We start from the raw sequence: 24,562 nt of genomic DNA, 5'->3' as shown, positions 1-24,562 counted from the left end.
GGGGCTGAAGGTGCAGGAATTGGGGAGATCTGGGGCTGAAGGTGCAGGAATTGGGGAGATCTGAGGGGTGAAGGTGCAGGAATTGGGTTGATCTGAGGAGTGAAGGTGCAGGAATTGGGGTGATCTGAGGGGTTAAGGTGCAGGAATCGGGGAGATCTGAGGGGTGAAGGTGCAGGAATTGGGGTGATCTGGGGGGTGAAGGTGCAGGAATTGGGGAGATCTGAGGGATGAAGGTGCAGGAATTGGGGTGACATTAGGGGTGAAGGTGCAGGAATTGGGGGTGAACTGAGGGGTGAGGGTGCAGGAATTGGGGTGACATTAGGGGTGAAGGTGCAAGAATTGGGGTGACCTGAGGGGTGAAGGTGCAGGAATTGGGGTGATCTGAGGGGTGAAGGTGCAGGAATTGGGGTGACATTAGGGGTGAAGGTGCAGGAATAGGGGGTGAACTGAGGGGTGAGGGTGCAGGAATTGGGGTGACATTAGGGGTGAAGGTGCAAGAATTGGGGTGACCTGAGGGGTGAAGGTGCAGGAATTGGGGTGATCTGAGTGTTGAAGGTGCAGGAATTGGGATGACCTGAGGGTGAAGGTGCAGGAATTGGGGTGATCTGAGGGGTGAAGGTGCAGGAATTGGGGAGATCTGAGGGGTGAAGGTGCAGGAATTGGGTTGATCTGAGGGGTGAAGGTGCAGGAATTGGGGTGATCTGAGGGGTTAAGGTGTAGGAATTGGGATGACCTGAGGGGTGAAGGTGCAGGAATTGGGGTGATCTGAGGGGTGAAGGTGCAGGAATTGGGGTGACATTAGGGGTGAAGGTGCAGGAATAGGGGGTGAACTGAGGGGTGAGGGTGCAGGAATTGGGGTGACATTAGGGGTGAAGGTGCAAGAATTGGGGTGACCTGAGGGGTGAAGGTGCAGGAATTTTCGGTGATCTGAGTGTTGAAGGTGCAGGAATTGGGATGACCTGAGGGTGAAGGTGCAGGAATCGGGGAGATCTGAGGGGTGAAGGTGCAGGAATTGGGGTGATCTGGGGGGTGAAGGTGCAGGAATTGGGGAGATCTGAGGGATGAAGGTGCAGGAATTGGGGTGATGTGAGGGGTGAAGTTGCAGGAATTGGGGTGGTCTTAGCGGTGAATGTGCAGGAATCGGGGTGATCTGAGGGGTGAAGGTGCAGGAATCGGGGTGATCTGAGGGGTGAAGGTGCAGGAATCGGGGTGATCTGAGGGGTGAAGGTGCAGGAATTGGGTTGATCTGAGGGATGAAGGTGCAGGAATTGGGTTGATCTGAGGGGTGAAGGTGCAGGAATTGGGGTGATCTGAGGGGTTAAGGTGCAGGAATTTGGGTGATCTGAGGGGTGGAGGTGCAGAAATCGGGGAGATCTGAGGGGTGGAGGTGCAGAAATCGGGGAGATCTGAGGGGTGAAGGTGCAGAAATCGGGGAGATCTGTGGGGTGAAGGTACAGGAATCGGGAAGATCTGAGGGGTGAAGGTGCAGGAATTGAGGTGATCTGAGGGGTGAAGGTGCAGGAATTGAGGTGATCTGGGGGGTGAAAGTGCAGGAATTGGGATGATCTGAGGGGTGAAAGTGCAGGAATTGGGGTGATCTGGGGCTGAAGATGCAGGAATTGGGGAGATCTGAGGGGTGAAAGTGCAGGAATTGGGGTGATTTGAGGGGTGAAGGTGCAGGAATTGGGGGTGAACTGAGGGGTGAGGGTGCAGGAATTGGGGTGATATGAGGGGTGAAGGTGCAGGAATTGGGGTGACGTTAGGGGTGAAGGTGCAGGAATTGGGTTGATCTGAGGGGGTGAAGGTGCAGGAATTGGGGTGATCTGAGGGGCGAAGGTGCAGGAATTGGGGTGATGTGAGGGGTGAAGTTGCAGGAATTGGGGTGATCTTAGCGGTGAATGTGCAGGAATCGGGGTGATCTGAGGGGTGAAGGTGCAGGAATCGGGGTGATCTGAGGGGTGAAGGTGCAGGAATTGGGTTGATCTGAGGGGTGAATGTGCAGGAATTGGGGTGATCTGAGGGGTTAAGGTGCAGGAATTTGGGTGATCTGAGGGGTGGAGGTGCAGAAATCGGGGAGATCTGAGAGGTGAAGGTGCAGAAATCGGGGAGATCTGTGGGGTGAAGGTACAGGAATCTGGAAGATCTGAGGGGTGAAGGTGCAGGAATTGAGGTGATCTGAGGGGTGAAAGTGCAGGAATTGGGATGATCTGAGGGGTGAAAGTGCAGGAATTGGGGTGATCTGGGGCTGAAGGTGCAGGAATTGGGGAGATCTGAGGGGTGAAGGTGCAGGAATTGGGGTGATTTGAGGGGTGAAGGTGCAGGAATTGGGGGTGAACTGAGGGGTGAGGGTGCAGGAATTGGGGTGATCTGAGGGGTGAAGGTGCAGGAATTGGGGTGATATGAGGGGTGAAGGTGCAGGAATTGGGGTGACATTAGGGGTGAAGGTGCAGGAATTGGGGGTGAACTGAGGGGTGAGGGTGCAGGAATTGGGGTGATATGAGGGGTGAAGGTGCAGGAATTGGGGTGACATTAGGGGTGAAGGTGCAGGAATTGGGTTGATCTGAGGGTTGAAGGTGCAGGAATTGGGGGTGAACTGGGGGGTGAAAGTGCAGGAATTGGGGTGATCTGGGGCTGAAGGTGCAGGAATTGGAGAGATCTGAGGGGTGAAGGTGCAGGAATTGGGGTGATCTGAGGGGTGAAGGTGCAGGAATTGGGGAGATCTGAGGGGTGAAGGTGCAGGAATTGGGGTGATCTGAGGGTTGAAGGTGCAGGAATTGGGGTGATCTGAGGGGTGAAGGTGCAGGAATTGGGTTGATCTGAGGGGTGAAGGTGCAGGAATTGGGGTGATCTGAGGAGTTAAGGTGTAGGAATTGGGGTGACCTGAGGGGTGAAGGTGCAGGAATTGGGGTGATCTGAGGGGTGAAGGTGCAGGAATTGGGGTGACATTAGGGGTGAAGGTGCAAGAATTGGGGTGACCTGAGGGGTGAAGGTGCAGGAATTTGGGATGACCTGAGGGTGAAGGTGCAGGAATCGGGGAGATCTGAGGGGTGAAGGTGCAGGAATTGGGGTGATCTGGGGGGTGAAGGTGCAGGAATTGGGGAGATCTGAGGGATGAAGGTGCAGGAATTGGGGTGATGTGAGGGGTGAAGTTGCAGGAATTGGGGTGATCTGAGGGGTGAAGGTGCAGGAATTGGGGTGATATGAGGGGTGAAGGTGCAGGAATTGGGGTGACATTAGGGGTGAAGGTGCAGGAATTGGTGGTGAACTGAGGGGTGAGGGTGCAGGAATTGGGGTGATATGAGGGGTGAAGGTGCAGGAATTGGGGTGACATTAGGGGTGAAGGTGCAGGAATTGGGTTGATCTGAGGGGGTGAAGGTGCAGGAATTGGGGTGATCTGAGGGGTGAAGGTGCAGGAATTGGGGTGACATTAGGGGTGAAGGTGCAGGAATTGGGGGTGAACTGAGGGGTGAGGGTGCAGGAATTGGGGTGACATTAGGGGTGAAGGTGCAAGAATTGGGGTGACCTGAGGGGTGAAGGTGCAGGAATTGGGGTGATCTGAGTGTTGAAGGTGCAGGAATTGGGATGACCTGAGGGTGAAGGTGCAGGAATTGGGGTGATCTGAGGGGTGAAGGTGCAGGAATTGGGGAGATCTGAGGGGTGAAGGTGCAGAAATTGGGGTGATCTGAGGGGTGAAGGTGCAGGAATTGGGGAGATCTGAGGGGTGAAGGTGCAGGAATTGGGGTGATCTGAGGGGTGAAGGTGCAGGAATTGGGGTGATCTGAGGGATGAAGGTGCAGGAATTGGGTTGATCTGAGGGGTGAAGGTGCAGGAATTGGGTTGATCTGAGGGGTGAAGGTGCAGGAATTGGGGTGATCTGAGGGGTTAAGGTGCAGGAATTTGGGTGATCTGAGGGGTGGAGGTGCAGAAATCGGGGAGATCTGAGGGGTGAAGGTGCAGAAATCGGGGAGATCTGTGGGGTGAAGGTGCAGGAATTGAGGTGATCTGAGGGGTGAAGGTGCAGGAATTGAGGTGATCTGGGGGGTGAAAGTGCAGGAATTGGGATGATCTGAGGGGTGAAAGTGCAGGAATTGGGGTGATCTGGGGCTGAAGGTGCAGGAATTGGGGGTGAACTGAGGGGTGAGGGTGCAGGAATTGGGGTGATATGAGGGGTGAAGGTGCAGGAATTGGGGTGACATTAGGGGTGAAGGTGCAGGAATTGGGTTGATCTGAGGGGGTGAAGGTGCAGGAATTGGTGTGATCTGAGGGGCCAAGGTGCAGGAATTGGGGTGATGTGAGGGGTGAAGTAACAGGAATTGGGGTGATCTTAGCGGTGAATGTGCAGGAATCGGGGTGATCTGAGGGGTGAAGGTGCAGGAATCGGGGTGATCTGAGGGGTGAAGGTGCAGGAATCGGGGTGATCTGAGGGGTGAAGGTGCAGGAATTGGGTTGATCTGAGGGGTGAAGGTGCAGGAATTGGGGTGAGCTGAGGGGTTAAGGTGCAGGAATTTGGGTGATCTGAGGGGTGGAGGTGCAGGAATTGGGGTGATCTGGGGGGTGAAGGTGCAGGAATTGGGGGTGAACTGAGGGGTGAGGGTGCAGGATTTGGGGTGATATGAGGGGTGAAGGTGCTGGGATTGGGGTGACATTAGGGGTGAAGGTGCAGGAATTGGGGAGATCTGAGGGGTGAAGGTGCAGGGATTGGGGAGATCTGAGGGGTGAAGGTGCAGAAATCGGGGTGATCTGAGGGGTGAAGGTGCAGGAATTGGGGTGATCTGGGGGGTGAAGGTGCAGGAATTGGGGGTGAACTGAGGGGTGAGGGTGCAGGATTTGGGGTGATATGAGGGGTGAAGGTGCAGGAATTGGGGTGATATTAGGGGTGAAGGTGCAGGAATTGGGTTGATCTGAGGGGGTGAAGGTGCAAGAATTGGGGTGATCTGAGGGGTGAAGGTGCAGGAATTGGGGTGATCTGAGAGGTGAAGGTGCAGGAATTGGGGAGATCTGAGAGGTGAAGGTGCAGGAATTGGGGAGATCTGAGGGATGAAGGTGCAGGAATTGGGGTGATGTGAGGGGTGAAGTTGCAGGAATTGGGGTGATCTTAGCGGTGAATGTGCAGGAATCGGGGTGATCTGAGGGGTGAAGGTGCAGGAATCAGGGTGATCTGAGGGGTGAAGGTGCAGGAATTGAGGTGATCTGAGGGGTGAAGGTGCAGGAATTGAGGTGATCTGGGGGGTGAAAGTGCAGGAATTGGGGTGATCTGGGGCTGAAGGTGCAGGAATTGGAGAGATCTGAGGGGTGAAGGTGCAGGAATTGGGGTGACCTGAGGGGTGAAGGTGCAGGAATTGGGGTGATCTGAGGGGTGAAGGTGCAGGAATTGGGGTGACATTAGGGGTGAAGGTGCAAGAATTGGGGTGACCTGAGGGGTGAAGGTGCAGGAATTTGGGATGACCTGAGGGTGAAGGTGCAGGAATCGGGGAGATCTGAGGGGTGAAGGTGCAGGAATTGGGGTGATCTGGGGGGTGAAGGTGCAGGAATTGGGGAGATCTGAGGGATGAAGGTGCAGGAATTGGGGTGATGTGAGGGGTGAAGTTGCAGGAATTGGGGTGATCTGAGGGGTGAAGGTGCAGGAATTGGGGTGATATGAGGGGTGAAGGTGCAGGAATTGGGGTGACATTAGGGGTGAAGGTGCAGGAATTGGGGGTGAACTGAGGGGTGAGGGTGCAGGAATTGGGGGTGAACTGAGGGGTGAAGGTGCAGGAATTGGGGTGATCTGAGGGATGAAGGTGCAGGAATTGGGTTGATCTGAGGGGTGAAGGTGCAGGAATTGGGGTGATCTGAGGGGTTAAGGTGTAGGAATTGGGGTGACCTGAGGGGTGAAGGTGCAGGAATTGGGTTGATCTGAGGGGTGAAGGTGCAGGAATTGGGGTGATCTGAGGGGTTAAGGTGCAGGAATTTGGGTGATCTGAGGGGTGGAGGTGCAGAAATCGGGGAGATCTGAGGGGTGAAGGTGCAGAAATCGGGGAGATCTGAGTGTTGAAGGTGCAGGAATTGGGGTGATCTGAGTGTTGAAGGTGCAGGAATTGAGGTGATCTGAGGGGTGAAGGTGCAGGAATTGAGGTGATCTGGGGGGTGAAAGTGCAGGAATTGGGGTGATTTGAGGGTTGAAGGTGAAGGAATTGGGATGATCTGAGGGGTGAATGTGCAGGAATTGGGGTGATTTGAGGGGTGAAGGTGCAGGAATTGGGGGTGAACTGAGGGGTGAGGGTGCAGGAATTGGGGTGATATGAGGGGTGAAGGTGCAGGAATTGGGGTGACATGAGGGGTGAAGGTGCAGGAATTGGGTTGATCTGAGGGGGTGAAGGTGCAGGAATTGGTGTGATATGAGGGGCGAAGGTGCAGGAATTGGGGTGATGTGAGGGGTGAAGTTACAGGAATTGGGGTGATCTTAGCGGTGAATGTGCAGGAATCGGGGTGATCTGAGGGGTGAAGGTGCAGGAATCGGGGTGATCTGAGGGGTGAAGGTGCAGGAATCGGGGTGATCTGAGGGGTGAAGGTGCAGGAATTGGGTTGATCTGAGGGGTAAAGGTGCAGGAATTGGGGTGATCTGAGGGGTTAAGGTGCAGGAATTTGGGTGATCTGAGGGGTGGAGGTGCAGAAATCGGGGAGATCTGAGGGGTGAAGGTGCAGAAATCGGGGAGATCTGAGGGGTGAAGGTGCAGGAATTGGGGTGACATTAGGGGTGAAGGTGCAGGAATTGGGTTGATCTGAGGGGGTGAAGGTGCAAAAATTGGGGTGATCTGAGGGGTGAAGGTGCAGGAATTGGGGTGATCTGGGGGGTGAAGGTGCAGGAATTGGGGGTGAACTGAGGGGTGAGGGTGCAGGATTTGGGGTGATATGAGGGGTGAAGGTGCTGGGATTGGGGTGACATTAGGGGTGAAGGTGCAGGAATTGGGGAGATCTGAGGGGTGAAGGTGCAGGGATTGGGGAGATCTGAGGGGTGAAGGTGCAGAAATTGAGGTGATCTGGGGGGTGAAAGTGCAGGAATTGGGATGATCTGAGGGGCGAAGGTGCAGGAATTTGGGTGATCTGAGGGGTGGAGGTGCAGAAATCGGGGAGATCTGAGGGGTGAAGGTGCAGAAATCGGGGAGATCTGAGGGGTGAAGGTGCAGGAATTGGGGTGACATTAGGGGTGAAGGTGCAGGAATTGGGTTGATCTGAGGGGGTGAAGGTGCAAAAATTGGGGTGATCTGAGGGGTGAAGGTGCAGGAATTGGGGTGATCTGGGGGGTGAAGGTGCAGGAATTGGGGGTGAACTGAGGGGTGAGGGTGCAGGATTTGGGGTGATATGAGGGGTGAAGGTGCTGGGATTGGGGTGACATTAGGGGTGAAGGTGCAGGAATTGGGGAGATCTGAGGGGTGAAGGTGCAGGGATTGGGGAGATCTGAGGGGTGAAGGTGCAGAAATTGAGGTGATCTGGGGGGTGAAAGTGCAGGAATTGGGATGATCTGAGGGGCGAAGGTGCAGGAATTTGGGTGATCTGAGGGGTGGAGGTGCAGAAATCGGGGAGATCTGAGGGGTGAAGGTGCAGAAATCGGGGAGATCTGAGGGGTGAAGGTGCAGGAATTGGGGTGACATTAGGGGTGAAGGTGCAGGAATTGGGTTGATCTGAGGGGGTGAAGGTGCAAAAATTGGGGTGATCTGAGGGGTGAAGGTGCAGGAATTGGGGTGATCTGGGGGGTGAAGGTGCAGGAATTGGGGGTGAACTGAGGGGTGAGGGTGCAGGATTTGGGGTGATATGAGGGGTGAAGGTGCTGGGATTGGGGTGACATTAGGGGTGAAGGTGCAGGAATTGGGGAGATCTGAGGGGTGAAGGTGCAGGGATTGGGGAGATCTGAGGGGTGAAGGTGCAGGAATTGGGGTGATCTGAGGGGTGAAGGTGCAGGAATTGGGGTGATCTGAGTGTTGAAGGTGCAGGAATTGGGATGACCTGAGGGTGAAAGTGCAGGAATTGGGGTGATCTGAGGGGTGAAGGTGCAGAAATCGGGGAGATCTAAGGGGTGAAGGTGCAGGAATCGGGGAGATCTGAGGGGTGAAGGTGCAGGAATTGGGGTGACATTAGGGGTGAAGGTGCAAGAATTGGGTTGACCTGAGGGGTGAAGGTTCAGGAATTGGGGTGATCTGAGGGGTGAAGGTGCAGGAATTGGAGAGATCTGAGGGGTGAAGGTGCAGGAATCGGGGTGATCTGAGGGGTGAAGGTGCAGGAATTGGGGTGATACGAGGGGTGAAGGTGCAGGAATTGGGGAGATATGAGGGGTGAAGGAATTGGGGTGATCTGAGGGGTGAAGGTTCAGGAATTGAGGTGATCTGAGGGGTGAAGGTTCAGGAATTGGGGTGACATTAGGGGTGAAGGTGCAAGAATTGGGTTGACCTGAGGGGTGAAGGTTCAGGAATTGGGGTGATCTGAGGGGTGAAGGTGCAGGAATTGGAGAGATCTGAGGGGTGAAGGTGCAGGAATTGGGGTGACATTAGGGGTGAAGGTGCAAGAATTGGGTTGACCTGAGGGGTGAAGGTTCAGGAATTGGGGTGATCTGAGGGGTGAAGGTGCAGGAATTGGGGTGATCTGAGGGCTGGTGGTGAAGGAATTGGGGATATCTGAGGGGTGAAGGTGCAGGAATTGGGGTGATCTGAGGGGTGAAGGTGCAGGGATTAGGGGTGATCTGAGGAGTGAAGGTTCAGGAATTGGGGTGATCTGAGGGGTGAAGGTGCAGGAATTGGGGTGATCTGAGGGCTGGTGGTGAAGGAATTGGGGACATCTGAGGGGTGAAGGTGCAGGAATTGGGGAGATCTGAGGGGTGAAGGTGCAGGAATTGGGGAGATCTGAGGGGTGAAGGTGCAGGAATTGGGGTGATCTGAGGGGTGAAGGTGCAGGAATCGGGGTGATCTGAGGGGTGAAGGTGCAGGAATTGGGGTGATCTGAGTGGTGAAGGAATTGGGGTGATCTGAGGGGTGAAGGTTCAGGAATTGGGATGATCTGAGGAGTGAAGATGCAGGAATTGGGGTGATCTGAGTGGTGAAGGAATTGGGGTGATCTGAGGGGTGAAGGTTCAGGAATTGGGGTGATCTGAGGAGTGAAGATGCAGGAATTGGGGTGATCTGAGGGGTGAAGGTGCAGGAATTGAGGAGATCTGAGGGGTGAAGGTGCAGGAATCGGGGTGATCTGAGGGGTGAAGGTGCAGGAATTGGGGTGATACGAGGGGTGAAGGTGCAGGAATCGGGGTGATCTGAGGGGTGAAGGTGCAGGAATTGGGGTGATACGAGGGGTGAAGGTGCAGGAATTGGGGAGATCTGAGAGGTGAAGGTGCAGGAAGTGAGGTGGTCTGAGGGGTGGAGGTGCAGGAATTGGGGTGATCTGAGGGGTGAAGGTTCAGGAATTGGGGTGATGTGAGGGGTGAAGGAATTGGGGTGATCTGAGGGGTGAAGGTTCAGGAATTGAGGTGATCTGAGGGGTGAAGGTTCAGGAATTGGGGGTGATCTGAGGAGATAAGGTGCAGGAATTGGGGTGATCTGAGGTGTGAAGGTGCAGGAATTGGGATGATCTGAGCGGTGAAGGTGCAGGAATTGGGGAGATCTGAGAGGTGAAGGTGCAGGAATTGGGGAGATCTGAGGGGTGAAGGTGCAGGAATTGGGGTGATATGAGGGGTGAAGGTGCAGGAATTGGGGAGATCTGAGGGGTGAAGGTGCAGGAATTGGGGTGATATGAGGGGTGAAGGTGCAGGAATTGGGGAGATCTGAGGGGTGGAGATGCAGGAATTGGGGAGATCTGAGGGGTGAAGGTGCAGGAATTGGGGTGATATGAGAGGTGAAGGTGCAGGAATTGGGGTGATCTGAGGGGTGAAGGTGCAGGAATTGGGGTGATCTGAGGGCTGGTGGTGAAGGAATTGGGGATATCTGAGGGGTGAAGGTGCAGGAATTGGGGAGATCTGAGCGGTGAAGGTGCAGGAATTGGGGAGATCTGAGAGGTGAAGGTGCAGGAATTGAGGAGATCTGAGGGGTGAAGGTGCAGGAATCGGGGTGATCTGAGGGGTGAAGGTGCAGGAATTGGGGTGATACGAGGGGTGAAGGTGCAGGAATTGGGGAGATCTGAGAGGTGAAGGTGCAGGAAGTGAGGTGGTCTGAGGGGTGGAGGTGCAGGAATAGGGGTGATCTGAGGGGTGGAGATGCAGGAATTGGGGTGATCTGAGGGGTGAAGGTTCAGGAATTGGGGTGATATGAGAGGTGAAGGAATTGGGGTGATCTGAGGGGTGAAGGTTCAGGAATTGAGGTGATCTGAGGGGTGAAGGTTCAGGAATTGGGGTGATGCGAGGGGTGAAGGTGCAGGAATTGGGGGTGATCTGAGGAGATAAGGTGCAGGAATTGGGGTGATCTGAGGTGTGAAGGTGCAGGAATTGGGGAGATCTGAGCGGTGAAGGTGCAGGAATTGGGGAGATCTGAGAGGTGAAGGTACAGGAATTGGGGTGATCTGAGGGGTGAAGGTGCAGGAATTGGTGTGATATGAGGGGTGAAGGTGCAGGAATTGGGGAGATCTGAGGGGTGGAGATGCAGGAATTGGGGAGACCTGAGAGGTGAAGGTGCAGGAATTGGGGTGATATGAGGGTTGAAGGTGCAGGAATTGGGGAGATTTGAGGGGTGGAGATGCAGGAATTGGGGAGATCTGAGGGGTGAAGGTGCAGGAATTGGGGTGACATTAGGGGTGAAGGTGCAAGAATTGGGTTGACCTGAGGGGTGAAGGTTCAGGAATTGGGGTGATCTGAGGGGTGAAGGTGCAGGAATTGGAGAGATCTGAGGGGTGAAGGTGTAGGAATTGGGGTGACATTAGGGGTGAAGGTGCAAGAATTGGGTTGACCTGAGGGGTGAAGGTTCAGGAATTGGGGTGATCTGAGGGGTGAAGGTGCAGGAATTGGGGTGATCTGAGGACTGGTGGTGAAGGAATTGGGGATATCTGAGGGGTGAAGGTGCAGGAATTGGGGTGATCTGAGGGGTGAAGGTGCAGGGATTAGGGGTGATCTGAGGAGTGAAGGTTCAGGAATTGGGGTGATCTGAGGGGTGAAGGTGCAGGAATTGGGGTGATCTGAGGGCTGGTGGTGAAGGAATTGGGGATATCTGAGGGGTGAAGGTGCAGGAATTGGGGAGATCTGAGGGGTGAAGGTGCAGGAATTGGGGAGATCTGAGGGGTGAAGGTGCAGGAATTGGGGTGATCTGAGGGGTGAAGGTGCAGGAATCGGGGTGATCTGAGGGGTGAAGGTGCAGGAATTGGGGTGATCTGAGTGGTGAAGGAATTGGGGTGATCTGAGGGGTGAAGGTTCAGGAATTGGGATGATCTGAGGAGTGAAGATGCAGGAATTGGGGTGATCTGAGGGGTGAAGGTGCAGGAATCGGGGTGATCTGAGGGGTGAAGGTGCAGGAATTGGGGTGATACGAGGGGTGAAGGTGCAGGAATTGGGGAGATCTGAGAGGTGAAGGTGCAGGAAGTGAGGTGGTCTGAGGGGTGGAGGTGCAGGAATTGGGGTGATCTGAGGGGTGAAGGTTCAGGAATTGGGGTGATATGAGGGGTGAAGGAATTGGGGTGATCTGAGGGGTGAAGGTTCAGGAATTGAGGTGATCTGAGGGGTGAAGGTTCAGGAATTGGGGGTGATCTGAGGAGATAAGGTGCAGGAATTGGGGTGATCTGAGGTGTGAAGGTGCAGGAATTGGGATGATCTGAGGGGTGAAGTTGCAGGAATTGGGGTGATCTGAGCGGTGAAGGTGCAGGAATTGGGGAGATCTGAGAGGTGAAGGTACAGGAATTGGGGTGATCTGAGGGGTGAAGGTGCAGGAATTGGGGTGATCTGAGGGGTGAAGTTGCAGGAATTGGGGTGATCTCAGCGGTGAAGGTGCAGGAATTGGGGAGATCTGAGAGGTGAAGGTGCAGGAATTGGGGAGATCTGAGCGGTGAAGGTGCAGGAATTGGGGAGATCTGAGAGGTGAAGGTTCAGGAATTGGGGGTGATCTGAGGAGATAAGGTGCAGGAATTGGGGTGATCTGAGGTGTGAAGGTGCAGGAATTGGGATGATCTGAGGGGTGAAGTTGCAGGAATTGGGGTGATCTGAGCGGTGAAGGTGCAGGAATTGGGGAGATCTGAGAGGTGAAGGTACAGGAATTGGGGTGATCTGAGGGGTGAAGGTGCAGGAATTGGGGTGATCTGAGGGGTGAAGTTGCAGGAATTGGGGTGATCTGAGCGGTGAAGGTGCAGGAATTGGGGAGATCTGAGAGGTGAAGGTACAGGAATTGGGGAGATCTGAGGGGTGAAGGTGCAGGAATTGGGGAGATCTGAGGGGTGGAGATGCAGGAATTGGGGAGATCTGAGGGGTGAAGGTGCAGGAATTGGGGTGATATGAGAGGTGAAGGTGCAGGAATTGGGGTGATCTGAGGGGTGAAGGTGCAGGAATTGGGGTGATCTGAGGGCTGGTGGTGAAGGAATTGGGGATATCTGAGGGGTGAAGGTGCAGGAATTGGTGAGATCTGAGCGGTGAAGGTGCAGGAATTGGGGTGATATGAGAGGTGAAGGTGCAGGAATTGGGGTGATCTGAGGGGTGAAGGTGCAGGAATTGTGGTGATCTGGGGGCTGGTGGTGAAGGAATTGGGGATATCTGAGGGTGAAGGTGCAGGAATTGGGGAGATCTGAGCGGTGAAGGTGCAGGAATTGGGGAGATCTGAGAGGTGAAGGTGCAGGAATTGGGGTGATCTGAGGGGTGAAGGTGCAGGAATTGAGGAGATCTGAGGGGTGAAGGTGCAGGAATCGGGGTGATCTGAGGGGTGAAGGTGCAGGAATTGGGGTGATACGAGGGGTGAAGGTGCAGGAATTGGGGAGATCTGAGAGGTGAAGGTGCAGGAAGTGAGGTGGTCTGAGGGGTGGAGGTGCAGGAATTGGGGTGATCTGAGGGGTGGAGATGCAGGAATTGGGGTGATCTGAGGGGTGAAGGTTCAGGAATTGGGGTGATATGAGAGGTGAAGGAATTGGGGTGATCTGAGGGGTGAAGGTTCAGGAATTGAGGTGATCTGAGGGGTGAAGGTTCAGGAATTGGGGTGATGCGAGGGGTGAAGGTGCAGGAATTGGGGGTGATCTGAGGAGATAAGGTGCAGGAATTGGGGTGATCTGAGGTGTGAAGGTGCAGGAATTGGGGAGATCTGAGCGGTGAAGGTGCAGGAATTGGGGAGATCTGAGAGGTGAAGGTGCAGGAATTGGGGAGATCTGAGGGGTGAAGGTGCAGGAATTGGGGAGATCTGAGCGGTGAAGGTACAGGAATTGGGGTGATCTGAGGGGTGAAGGTGCAGGAATTGGGGAGATCTGAGGGGTGAAGGTGCAGGAATTGGGGAGATCTGAGGGGTGGAGATGCAGGAATTGGGGAGATCTGAGGGGTGAAGGTGCAGGAATTGGGGTGATATGAGGGGTGAAGGTGCAGGAATTGGGGAGATCTGAGGGGTGAAGGTGCAGGAATTGGGGTGATCTGAGGGGTGAAGGTGCAGGAATTGGGGTGATCTGAGTGGTGAAGGAATTGGGGTGATCTGAGGGGTGAATGTGCAGGAATTGGGGAGATCTGAGGGGTGAAGGTGCAGGAATTGGGGAGATCTGAGGGGTGAAGGTGCAGGAATTGGGGTGATCTGAGGGGTGAAGGTGCAGGAATTGGGGTGATCTGAGTGGTGAAGGAATTGGGGTGATCTGAGGGGTGAAGGTGCAGGAATTGGGGTGATCTGAGGAGTGAAGATGCAGGAATTGGGGTGATCTGAGGGGTGAAGGTGCAGGAATTGAGGAGATCTGAGGGGTGAAGGTGCAGGAATCGGGGTGATCTGAGGGGTGAAGGTGCAGGAATTGGGGTGATACGAGGGGTGAAGGTGCAGGAATTGGGGAGATCTGAGAGGTGAAGGTGCAGGAAGTGAGGTGGTCTGAGGGGTGGAGGTGCAGGAATTGGGGTGATCTGAGGGGTGGAGATGCAGGAATTGGGGTGATCTGAGGGGTGAAGGTTCAGGAATTGGGGTGATATGAGGGGTGAAGGAATTGGGGTGATCTGAGGGGTGAAGGTTCAGGAATTGAGGTGATCTGAGGGGTGAAGGTTCAGGAATTGGGGTGATGCGAGGGGTGAAGGTGCAGGAATTGGGGGTGATCTGAGGAGATAAGGTGCAGGAATTGGGGTGAACTGAGGTGTGAAGGTGCAGGAATTGGGGAGATCTGAGCGGTGAAGGTGCAGGAATTGGGGTGATATGAGGGGTGAAGGTGCAGGAATTGGGGAGATCTGAGGGGTGAAGGTGCAGGAATTGGGGTGATATGAGGGGTGAAGGTGCAGGAATTGGGGAGATCTGAGGGGTGGAGATGCAGGAATTGGGGAGATCTGAGAGGTGAAGGTGCAGGAATTGGGGTGATATGAGGGGTGAAGGTGCAGGAATTGGGGAGATCTGAGGGGTGGAGATGCAGGAATTGGGGAGATCTGAGGGGTGAAGGTGCAGGAATTGGGGTGATATGAGGGGTGAAGGTGCAGAAATGGGGTGATCTGAGGGGTGAAGGTGCAGGAATCGGGGTGATCTGAGGGGTGAAGGTGCAGGAATCGGGGTGATCTGAGGGGTGAAGGTGCAGGAATTGGGGTTATCTGAGGGGTGAAGGTTCAGGAATTGGGGGTGATCTGAGGGGTGAAGGTGCAGGAATTGGGGTGATCTAAGGGGTGAAGGTGCAGGAATTGGGGAGATCTGAGGGGTGAAGGTGCAGGAATTGGGGTGATCTGAGGGGTGAAGGTGCAGGAATCGGGGTGATCTGAGGGGTGAAGGTGCAGGAATTAGGGGTGATCTGAGGAGTGAAGGTACAGGAATTGGGGTGATCTGAGTGGTGAAGGAATTGGGGTGATCTGAGGGGTGAAGGTTCAGGAATTGGGGTGATCTGAGGAGTGAAGATGCAGGAATTGGGGTGATCTGAGGGGTAAAGGTGCAGGAATTGAGGAGATCTGAGGGGTGAAGGTGCAGGAATCGGGGTGATCTGAGGGGTGAAGGTGCAGGAATTGGGGTGATATGAGGGGTGAAGGTGCAGGAATCGGGGTGATCTGAGGGGTGAAGGTGCAGGAATTGGGGAGATCTGAGAGGTGAAGGTGCAGGAATTGGGGAGATTTGAGGGGTGAAGGTGCAGGAATTGGGGTGATCTGAGGGGTGAAGGTGCAGGGATTAGGGGTGATCTGAGGAGTGAAGGTACAGGAATTGGGGTGATCTGAGAGGTGAAGGTGCAGGAATTGGGGTGATCTGAGGGGTGAAGGTTCAGGAATTGGGGTGATCTGAGGGGTGAAGGAATTGGGGTGATCTGAGGGCTGGTGGTGAAGGAATTGGGGAGATCTGAGGGGTGAAGGTGCAGGAATTGGGGAGATCTGAGGGGTGAATGTGCAGGAATTGGGGAGATCTGAGGGGTGAAGGTGCAGGAATTGGGGTGATCTGAGGGGTGAAGGTGCAGGAATCGGGGTGATCTGAGGGGTGAAGGTGCATGAATTGGGGTGATCTGAGTGGTGAAGGAATTGGGGTGATCTGAGGGGTGAAGGTTCAGGAATTGGGGTGATCTGAGGAGTGAAGATGCAGGAATTGGAGTGATCTGAGGGGTGAAGGTGCAGGAATTGAGGAGATCTGAGGGGTGAAGGTGCAGGAATCGGGTTGATCTGAGGGGTGAAGGTGCAGGAATTGGGGTGATACGAGGGTTGAAGGTGCAGGAATTGGGGAGATCTGAGGGGTGAAGGTGCAGGAATTGGGGTGATATGAGGGGTGAAGGTGCAGGAATTGGGGTGATATGAGGGGTGAAGGTGCAGGAATTGGGGAGATCTGAGGGGTGGAGATGCAGGAATTGGGGAGATCTGAGGGGTGAAGGTGCAGGAATTGGGGTGATATGAGGGGTGAAGGTGCAGGAATTGGGGAGATCTGAGGGGTGGAGATGCAGGAATTGGGGTGATCTGAGGGGTGAATGTGCAGGTATTGAGGTGATCTGAGGGGTAAAGGTTCAGGAATTGGGGTGATCTGAGGGATGAAGGAATTGGGGTGAAGGTTCAAGATTTGGGGTGATCTGAGGGGTGAAGGTGCAGGAATTGGGGTGATCTGAGGGATGAAGGAATTGGGGTGATCTGAGGGGTGAAGGTTCAGGAATTGGGGTGATCTGAGGGGTGAAGGTGAAGGAATTGGGGAGATCTGAGTGGTGAAGGAATTGGGGTGATCTGGGGGTGAAGGTGCAGGAATCGGGGTGATCTGAGGGGTGAAGGTGCAGGAATTGGGGTGATCTGAGTGGTGAAGGAATTGGGGTGATCTGAGGGGTGAAGGTTCAGGAATTGGGGTGATCTGAGGAGTGAAGATGCAGGAATTGGGGTGATCTGAGGGGTGAAGGTGCAGGAATTGAGGAGATCTGAGGGGTGAAGATGCAGGAATCGGGGTGATCTGAGGGGTGAAGGTGCAGGAATTGGGGTGATACGAGGGGTGAAGGTGCAGGAATTGGGGAGATCTGAGAGGTGAAGGTGCAGGAAGTGAGGTGATCTGAGGGGTGGGGGTGCAGGAATTGGGGTGATCTGAGGGGTGGAGATGCAGGAATTGGGGTGATCTGAGGGGTGAAGGTTCAGGAATTGGGGTGATATGAGGGGTTCAGTAATTGGGGTGATCTGAGGGGTGAAGGTTCAGGAATTGAGGTTATGTGAGGGGTGAAGGTGCAGGAATTGGGGGTGATCTGAGGAGATAAGGTGCAGGAATTGGGGTGATCTGAGGTGTGAAGGTGCAGGAATTGGGGAGATCTGAGCGGTGAAGGTGCAGGAATTGGGGTGATCTGAGGGGTGAAGGTGCAGGAATTGGGGAGATCTGAGGGGTGGAGATGCAGGAATTGGGGGGATCTCAGGGGTGGAGGTGCAGGAATTGGGGTGATCTGAGGGGTGAATGTGCAGGTATTGAGGTGATCTGAGGGGTAAAGGTTCAGGAATTGGGGTGATCTGAGGGATGAAGGAATTGGGGTGAAGGTTCAAGATTTGGGCTGATCTGAGGGGTGAAGGTGCAGGAATTGGGGTGATCTGAGGGATGAAGGAGTTGGGGTGATCTGAGGGGTGAAGGTTCAGGAATTGGGGTGATCTGAGGGGTGAAGGTGAAGGAATTGGGGATATCTGAGTGGTGAAGGAATTGGGGTGATCTGGGGGTGAAGGTGCAGGAATTGGGGTGATCTGAGGGGTGAAGGTGAAGGAATTGGGGTGATCTGAGGGTTGAAGGAATTGGGGTGATCTGAGGGGTGAAGGTGAAGGAATCGGGGTGATCTGAGGGATGAAGGTGCAGGAATTGGGGTGATCTGAGGGGTGAAGGTGCAGGAATTGGGGTGATTTGAGGGGTGAAGGTGCAGGATTTGGGGTGATCTGAGGGGTGAAGGTTCAGGATTTGGGGTGCTCTGAGGGGTGAAGGTTCAGGATTTGGGGTGATCTGAGGGGTGAAGGTGTAGGAATTGGGGTGACCTGAGGGGTGAAGGAATTGGGGTGATCTGGGGGTGAAGGTGCAGGATTTGGGGTGATCTGAGGGGTGAAGGTTCAGTATTTGGGGTGATCTGAGGGGTGAAGGTGTAGGAATTGGGGTGACCTGAGGGGTGAAGGAATTGGGGTGATCTGGGGGTGAAGGTGCAGGATTTGGGGTGATCTGAGGGGTGAAGGTGCAGGAATTGGGGTGATCTGAGGGGTGAGGGTGCACACTGGGTGCCTATCCTCGGGATGGTGTGAAATGTTTTCTCTCATTCAGTGTTTCTCACATTAGTGACGGTTATGGACCATCTCTATATATATTTATATATACTGTAGTTATGAGCTTCAGGTCCAGTATGAGTTGAACACAACCTGAGTCTGGCTGCCATTTGGCAAAAAAAAAGGGAACCCAAATGCCCAGATTTGGCCGGTTCTCCTTCCTGGACCATGTTTTGGTGGACATTCCTCAGCCAGAAGTCCACCGTTTAGTGGCAGTACCTCTAATACCCCTGGAGGACGGTTCACGCCCTCCGTGCCCGCATGGTTCTGTTTGTAATGTTGGATGGCGGTCCAGTCATGGCCATACTTGGTCAATGACATCACCCAGGAGTGAAGATAGTCAGGCGCGGCAGGTCTTCCTTGCTTTGGGTCACCATTGGTGGGCATTGCTTATGGTGATTGATGGTTTACATTGCTGGACGACGGTATTGATATTGAATGTATATCTCGGTATGGACTTTATTCTAAGGTCTGTGTGTTTTTATTTACTATTTTGGTGACCCAGTTCTCAATCATGTAGGGGGGGGAGGTGTATATCTGGTGGCCCCATGTTCTAAAAGGAGCTTAGACATTGCAATAGGTCTCCCCTGTAACCCCCTCATCCATTGGGTCAGGTGTGTGCTGAATGAACATGGAGACGAGGTGCCTTGCCGGGCAACTTCTTGTACGACACCCCCTCAGTGTTGAAGGCATCTGCCTTGGTATGGTTCAGGAAGAAGTGGGCCACATGTTTGCTGCCTCATCCTTTCCTAGCCAGCCAAGCAGTGTGCCTGGATAAGGACCTGGTATGGAATTTGAGAGAGACCCCAATTTTATTTAATTTTTTCTTTGCTTCTTTTCCATGGGACCCCCCTCAAAATCCATATCAGGCGTTTATCCAAGCATGTAGGAAAGTGGAGGGTGATGAGGGTGTGTCTCTACCATGGTAAACCATACCAGGCCACATGCCCATACCATTGGGAGTGCAACTTACAAGGAAGACCCCCTTCCATGGCACCTTGTCCCATTGTGGAGGACACGTCAAATCCAAGGCAGTTCACTCATCACTACATATACAGTATAGAAATACACGGACACCTACTGTGTGTCTATATCTATAGATAGATAGATAGATAGATAGATAGATAGATAGATAGATAGATAGATAGATAGATAGATAGAGAGAGAGAGAGAGATGTAGATGTATGGAGATAGACAGATAGATAGATAGATAGATAGATAGATAGATAGATAGATAGATAGATAGATAGATAGATAGATAGATAGATAGATAGATAGATAGATGAATATGTATATATATATATATATATATATACACTGTAGATAGATATACTGTAGATAGATATAGATAGATAGATAGATAGATAGATAGATAGATAGATAGATAGATAGATAGATAGATAGATAGATAGATAGATAGATAGATATAAAGAGAGAGAGAGAGAGAGAGAGAGAGAGAGAGAGATGTAGATGTATGGAGATAGATAGATAGATAGATAGATAGATAGATAGATAGATAGATAGATAGATAGATAGATAGATAGATAGATAGATAGATAGATAGATAGATAGATAGATGAATGTATATATATATATATATATATATATATATATATATATATATATATATATACACACTGTAGATAGATATACTGTAGATAGATATAGATAGATAGATAGATAGATAGATAGATAGATAGATAGATAGATAGATAGATAGATAGATAGATAGATATAAAGAGAGAGAGAGAGAGAGAGAGAGAGAGAGAGAGAGAGAGAGAGATGTAGATGTATGGAAATAGATAGATAGATAGATAGATAGATAGATAGATAGATAGATAGATAGATGTATATAGAGATATACGGACACTATATATAGTAGGGATGCACCGATACCATAATTAGTACAAGTACCGATACTTTTTTTTTTTTTAGTACTCGCCGATACGGATGAGCGATCCCTACCGCAAATGTTTTATTTTCACTTCAGATCTCAGCAACGGTACAAAGCATTGAAAAGTTATTTACAAATGAAAGAAATAAATATATCTTTTGTTTGAATTTAGCTCTTTTTTTCCATGTGAGATGTGTAAATACATATTAATATATATGTGTAAAAATCTTCACTACCAAAGCAAACAAAAAAATGAATTGTTTATCGTTTATAAAATAAATGTGAACAAAAGAAAAAAAAGCAGGAAAATAATAATTCCATGGAGGAGAGTGGGGAGTAAATGAAGGGTTATTAAGGGGTTAAGCAGAGGAACATTTGCTCATCCCTTTGATCTGCAGATGAAGAAACAGAAATATACAAAAAGAAACAATGTTTCTTTTTATTTCAGTGTTTCAGGGCTGAGCAATGTTGTTGTTTTTTTTTTTTTTTCTTGACAGCTGCAATTACCGGACTCCTTCCACACCGGGGAGACCCGCCGGCAGATCAAAGAGCCGAGCCTGAAAGTATCGGGGCCATTTGAACGAGTACGGATAATTGTGGAAATGCTCTTCACCAATACCGATACTACTATCAGTACAACCCTAATATATAGTATATATACCATACACACACACACATGTACACATATATAAATACACGCATCTGTCAACTTACAATATTGGTGATTTTGTGTCTTGCTTGTATTGTCAATGGCTCCTCTGCTTGGTTTGTCAGTGGCCCCTTTGCTTGTAGTATCAGTGGCCCCTCTGCTCAGGATATCAGTGGCCCCTCTACTCAGGATGTCAATGACCCCTCTGCTTGGTTTTTCCAATGGTCGCAATACTCAGAGTGTCAGTGGCCCCTCTGCTCAGGATCTCTGTGGCCCCTCTGCTCAGGATCTCAGGTGCTCCTCTGACCGAGTCGTCACCTCTATTCAGAAAATTTTATGCTCCTTCCTCATCTTGGTGGAAGTTGTTACTTTTTCCCAGGACTGACACTTTCTCTTTCTGCTCGGAATATGAAATAAACTCACATTTGGTGAAATGTATCTCTTACAGGAAACCAGAAGGAGAAGTTGAGATGAGGAAGTCTCTGATGGAGGATGGGGCGGTGAGTGAAAATGACTGCGGATTGGGAGGAATTCACAGGAACAGCGCCGAGCAGCGCCTCCGATTCACACTCCACACAATATAATGACAGGTCCTCTTCATAAGCAGCTCAACTGCCTGTATAATCAACACAGAATTGGTGATTTTTCTTATATTTCTTAAAGTAAATGCCAACCCAAAGTGCTGGGTGCTCCGTGTATCATAAACAATTCTCATTTGTATAATAAAATGTTTGGTTTCCACTTTTATAAAATCTTTTCTTGTGGTGCTGTTGATCTCCAGCAGCCACTTTGCAGACACTTCTTGTCCACCCCTCCCCCCCCCCCCCCGTGTTGGCTGGGGGCATTTTTCAGGTTTTCTGATGGCCTGTGTAATGTGTAATGAAACAGTTTGGGTGTTAAACCTGAACCCCACTGAACTCCAGGGCCAGATTAAGAACATCATGGGCCTGGTGCTGAGGATTTTGGGGGGGCCTTTTATAAACAATAAATAAATAAAAATGCAACTATTTTTTGTTATAACAAATTCAATTAGAGAGAGAGAGGGGGGGGGGATGAGAGAGAGAGAGAGACAGAGAAAGGGGATGAAAGAGGTGTGAGGGGTAAGGGAGGGAGGATGAGAGAGAAAGGGGGGGATGGGAGAGAGAGGACGCACATGGGCATGTGTGGGAATGACATCAGAGCAGCCTGGCCAAGGCAAGTGACGGAAGGCACAGAACCCAGAAGGAAGTCCGGGTGAAGGTGGAAGTGCCCGGGCCCCGCCGGACTGATCACAGCACAGCACTGGAGGGCTCAGTCTGACAGGTAAGTGTACCCCAATGTGCTAATATGCTGGGCATACTTGTACATTATGGCATAACCTACCCCAGGGCCTCTAAAAAGTTGTAATTTTAGAAAAGTTTACTATTGCTTTAATATCACAGGAGCCTCTTATGGGGCCCCTACTTACTCTGTGGCCCTTGGGCAGTGCCTAAGTGCATAGTTGTCAACATTTTAAAAATAATTTCCGGGACACTTTTTTCTACAAGTGCTATATTTAGAGTAGCTGACATCCCCCGTGTTCCTCTATATATCACAATAGTCATCACAAAATGAAATAAGTACTAATAATGGGGAAGAACAAATATGAGGACTGTGAGATTTCCTTTAGTTGAACTGACAAAAGTGCCCATTCTAGAGCTGGTAACATTGAGGATATTCAGTATAATTTTAAATAACAGTTTTTGTGGGTAAGAGGCATAGGAGAGGAGTATGGATGGTATAAAAGTGGAAAGTATGTGAGGTGAGGGAGAGGAATGTGGAGGGTCTAACAGTGGGCACTATGTACAGGAGAGGAGTGTGGAGGGTATGACAGTGGGCGGTATGCACAGCAGAGGAGTGTAGAGGGTATGACATTGGGTACTATGTATAGGAGAGGAGTGTGGAGGGTATGACAGTGAGTAGTATGTACAGGAGAGCAGTGTTGGAGGTATGACAGTGGGCACTATGTATAGGAGAGGAGTTTGGAGAGTATGACAGTGAGTAGTATGTACAGGAGAGGAGTGTGGAGGGTATGACAGTGGGGACTATGTATAGGAGAGAAGTGTTGGAGGTATGACAGTGGGCACTATGTATAGGAGAGGAGTGTGGAGGGTATGACAGTGGGCACTATGTACAGGAGAAAAGTGTATGAAAGCAGGCACTATGTACAGGAGAGGAGTGTGTAGGATATGACAGCGGGCGTTATGTATAGGAGAGAAGTGTTGGAGGCATGACAGTGGGCACTATGTATAGAAGAGGAGTGTGGAGGGTATGACAGTGGGCACTATGTATAGGAGAGAAGTGTGGACAGTATGACAGTGGGCACTATGTATAGGAGAGAAGTGTGGACAGTATGACAGTGGGCACTATGTATAGGAGAGAAGTGTGGACAGTATGACAGTGGGCACTATGTATAGGAGAGGAGGATGAAGTAATCTGGGAAGAAAAAATGTAAAGGTTTGTGGAAGGATGTTTAGGGGCTGTGTAGTGGTTAAGCGGGCCAGACATGGATTAAAATTACACTAATTGAGCAGAGACCAGCCATAGTCAATCTATGCAGGGCCTGGATTTACATAGGGGCTATTGGAGCTGCAGCTCCAGGCCCCTTTCTCATGATAGGCCCATTTGCCCAAAAACATAAAAAAAAAAGATCGACTTCGAGGATTGTAGCTCGGTGACCAGGAGTCACAGAGACCCCAAATTTGGGGGGTAGGTAGCTAAAGACCCCCTCCAACATTGGTTAAAATATGGGGCTGCTATCATCTATGGTTCTGGAGATACGGGGCTCCTTGCACAGCCTGTCAGAAGCTGCATACAGAGCGGCAGTATAAATACAGCTGGAACTCTCTGCAGCAGACGGAGAGGATGACATCACAGTGCTGATAATAATTATTTGTATATTACTTATGATAATTAACCCCTCGCCACCCAGGCCCATTCTGAGACTTCTCTCCTACATGTAAAAGTCATCATTTTTTTATGCTAGAAAATGACTCAGAACCCTCAAGCATTATATATTGTTTTAGCAGAGACCCTGTGGAATAAAATGGTGGACTTTGCAACTTTTTATGTTACACGATATTTGCGCAGCAATTTTTCAAACTTTTTTTTTGGAAAGAAACTGTTTCATTCATAAAAAAACACTAAAGTTAGCACAATTTTTTGTTGTGTACTAAGCGATGCTTTACATTTTTTTACAGGTTACATGTTTAGAGTTAGAGGAGATCTAGTGCTAGAATTATTGCTCTCGCTCTAACGATCATAGTGTATGTAACCTGTGTGTATCTGGCTCTGATACTAACCAGTGCCTACCCAGGGACTGACTAGTATCTCTCCCCAGCCTGTCCCCACACACCCTCTCACCCGCTGACCTGTGAATGGGGCGATCACTCCCGCAGTGTTATTGTGTTCTGCCAGTGAATACAATGATTAGTGCTGCTAACTATAGCTGGCAGCACTGATTGTTTTGGGGAAAACCTGACAGGCTGATTGTACTCAAGTCGGTTAATAGGTTGACTTGTGTAAAACCAGCTAGCCCATACATAGATCGACTATGGCTGGTCTCTGCTTAATTGGTGTAATTTCAATCCATGTCTGGCCCGCTTAACCACTACGCAGTCCCTAAACATCCTTCCACAAACCTTTACATTTTTCCTTCCAAGATTACTTCATCCTCCTCTCCTATACATAGTGCCCACTGTCATACTCTCCACACTTCTCTCTTATACATAGTGCCCACTGTCATACTCTCCACACTTCTCTCCTATACATAGTGCCCACTGTCATACCTCCAACACTTCTCTCCTATACATAACGCCCCCTGTCATATCCTACACACTCCTCTCCTGTACATAGTGCCTGCTTTCATACATTTCTCTCCTGTACATAGTGCCCACTGTCATACCCTCCACACTCCTCTCCTATACATAGTGCCCACTGTCATACCCTCCACACTTCTCTCCTATACATAGTGCCCACTGTCATACCTCCAACACTTCTCTCCTATACATAACGCCCGCTGTCATATCCTACACACTCCTCTCCTGTACATAGTGCCTGCTTTCATACATTTCTCTCCTGTACATAGTGCCCACTGTCGTACCCTCCACACTCCTCTCCTATACATAGTGCCCACCATCATACCCTCCACACTTCTCTCCTGTATATACTACTCACTGTCATACCCTCCACACTCCTC

The 24,562-nt window shown here is 51.2% G+C and overlaps 1 protein-coding gene across 2 annotated transcripts in view; it reads right to left on the bottom strand.

Moving 5' to 3' along the window:
• LOC143981519 (uncharacterized) overlaps positions 1-20,736 on the bottom strand; it is a 147,273-nt gene extending 126,537 nt beyond the window's left edge. Inside the window, exon 1 of one of the 2 annotated variants that reach the window (XM_077479388.1) lies at positions 20,412-20,736. The gene's annotated coding sequence lies outside the window, so the exon portion shown is untranslated. The remainder of the gene's footprint in view (positions 1-20,411) is intronic. The other variant, XM_077479389.1, reaches the window with a different exon arrangement.
• Between the last annotated feature and the right edge of the window lie 3,826 nt (positions 20,737-24,562).

The sequence above is a fragment of the Lithobates pipiens genome, unplaced genomic scaffold (assembly GCF_037356315.1).
Source record: "Lithobates pipiens isolate NorthernLeopardFrog02 unplaced genomic scaffold, aLitPip1_a1.2 Scaffold_16, whole genome shotgun sequence".
NCBI classification, from domain to species: domain Eukaryota; kingdom Metazoa; phylum Chordata; class Amphibia; order Anura; family Ranidae; genus Lithobates; species Lithobates pipiens.
The sequence above is the reverse complement of the archived record's forward strand: the minus strand, read 5'-3'. Positions and strand labels throughout refer to the sequence as shown.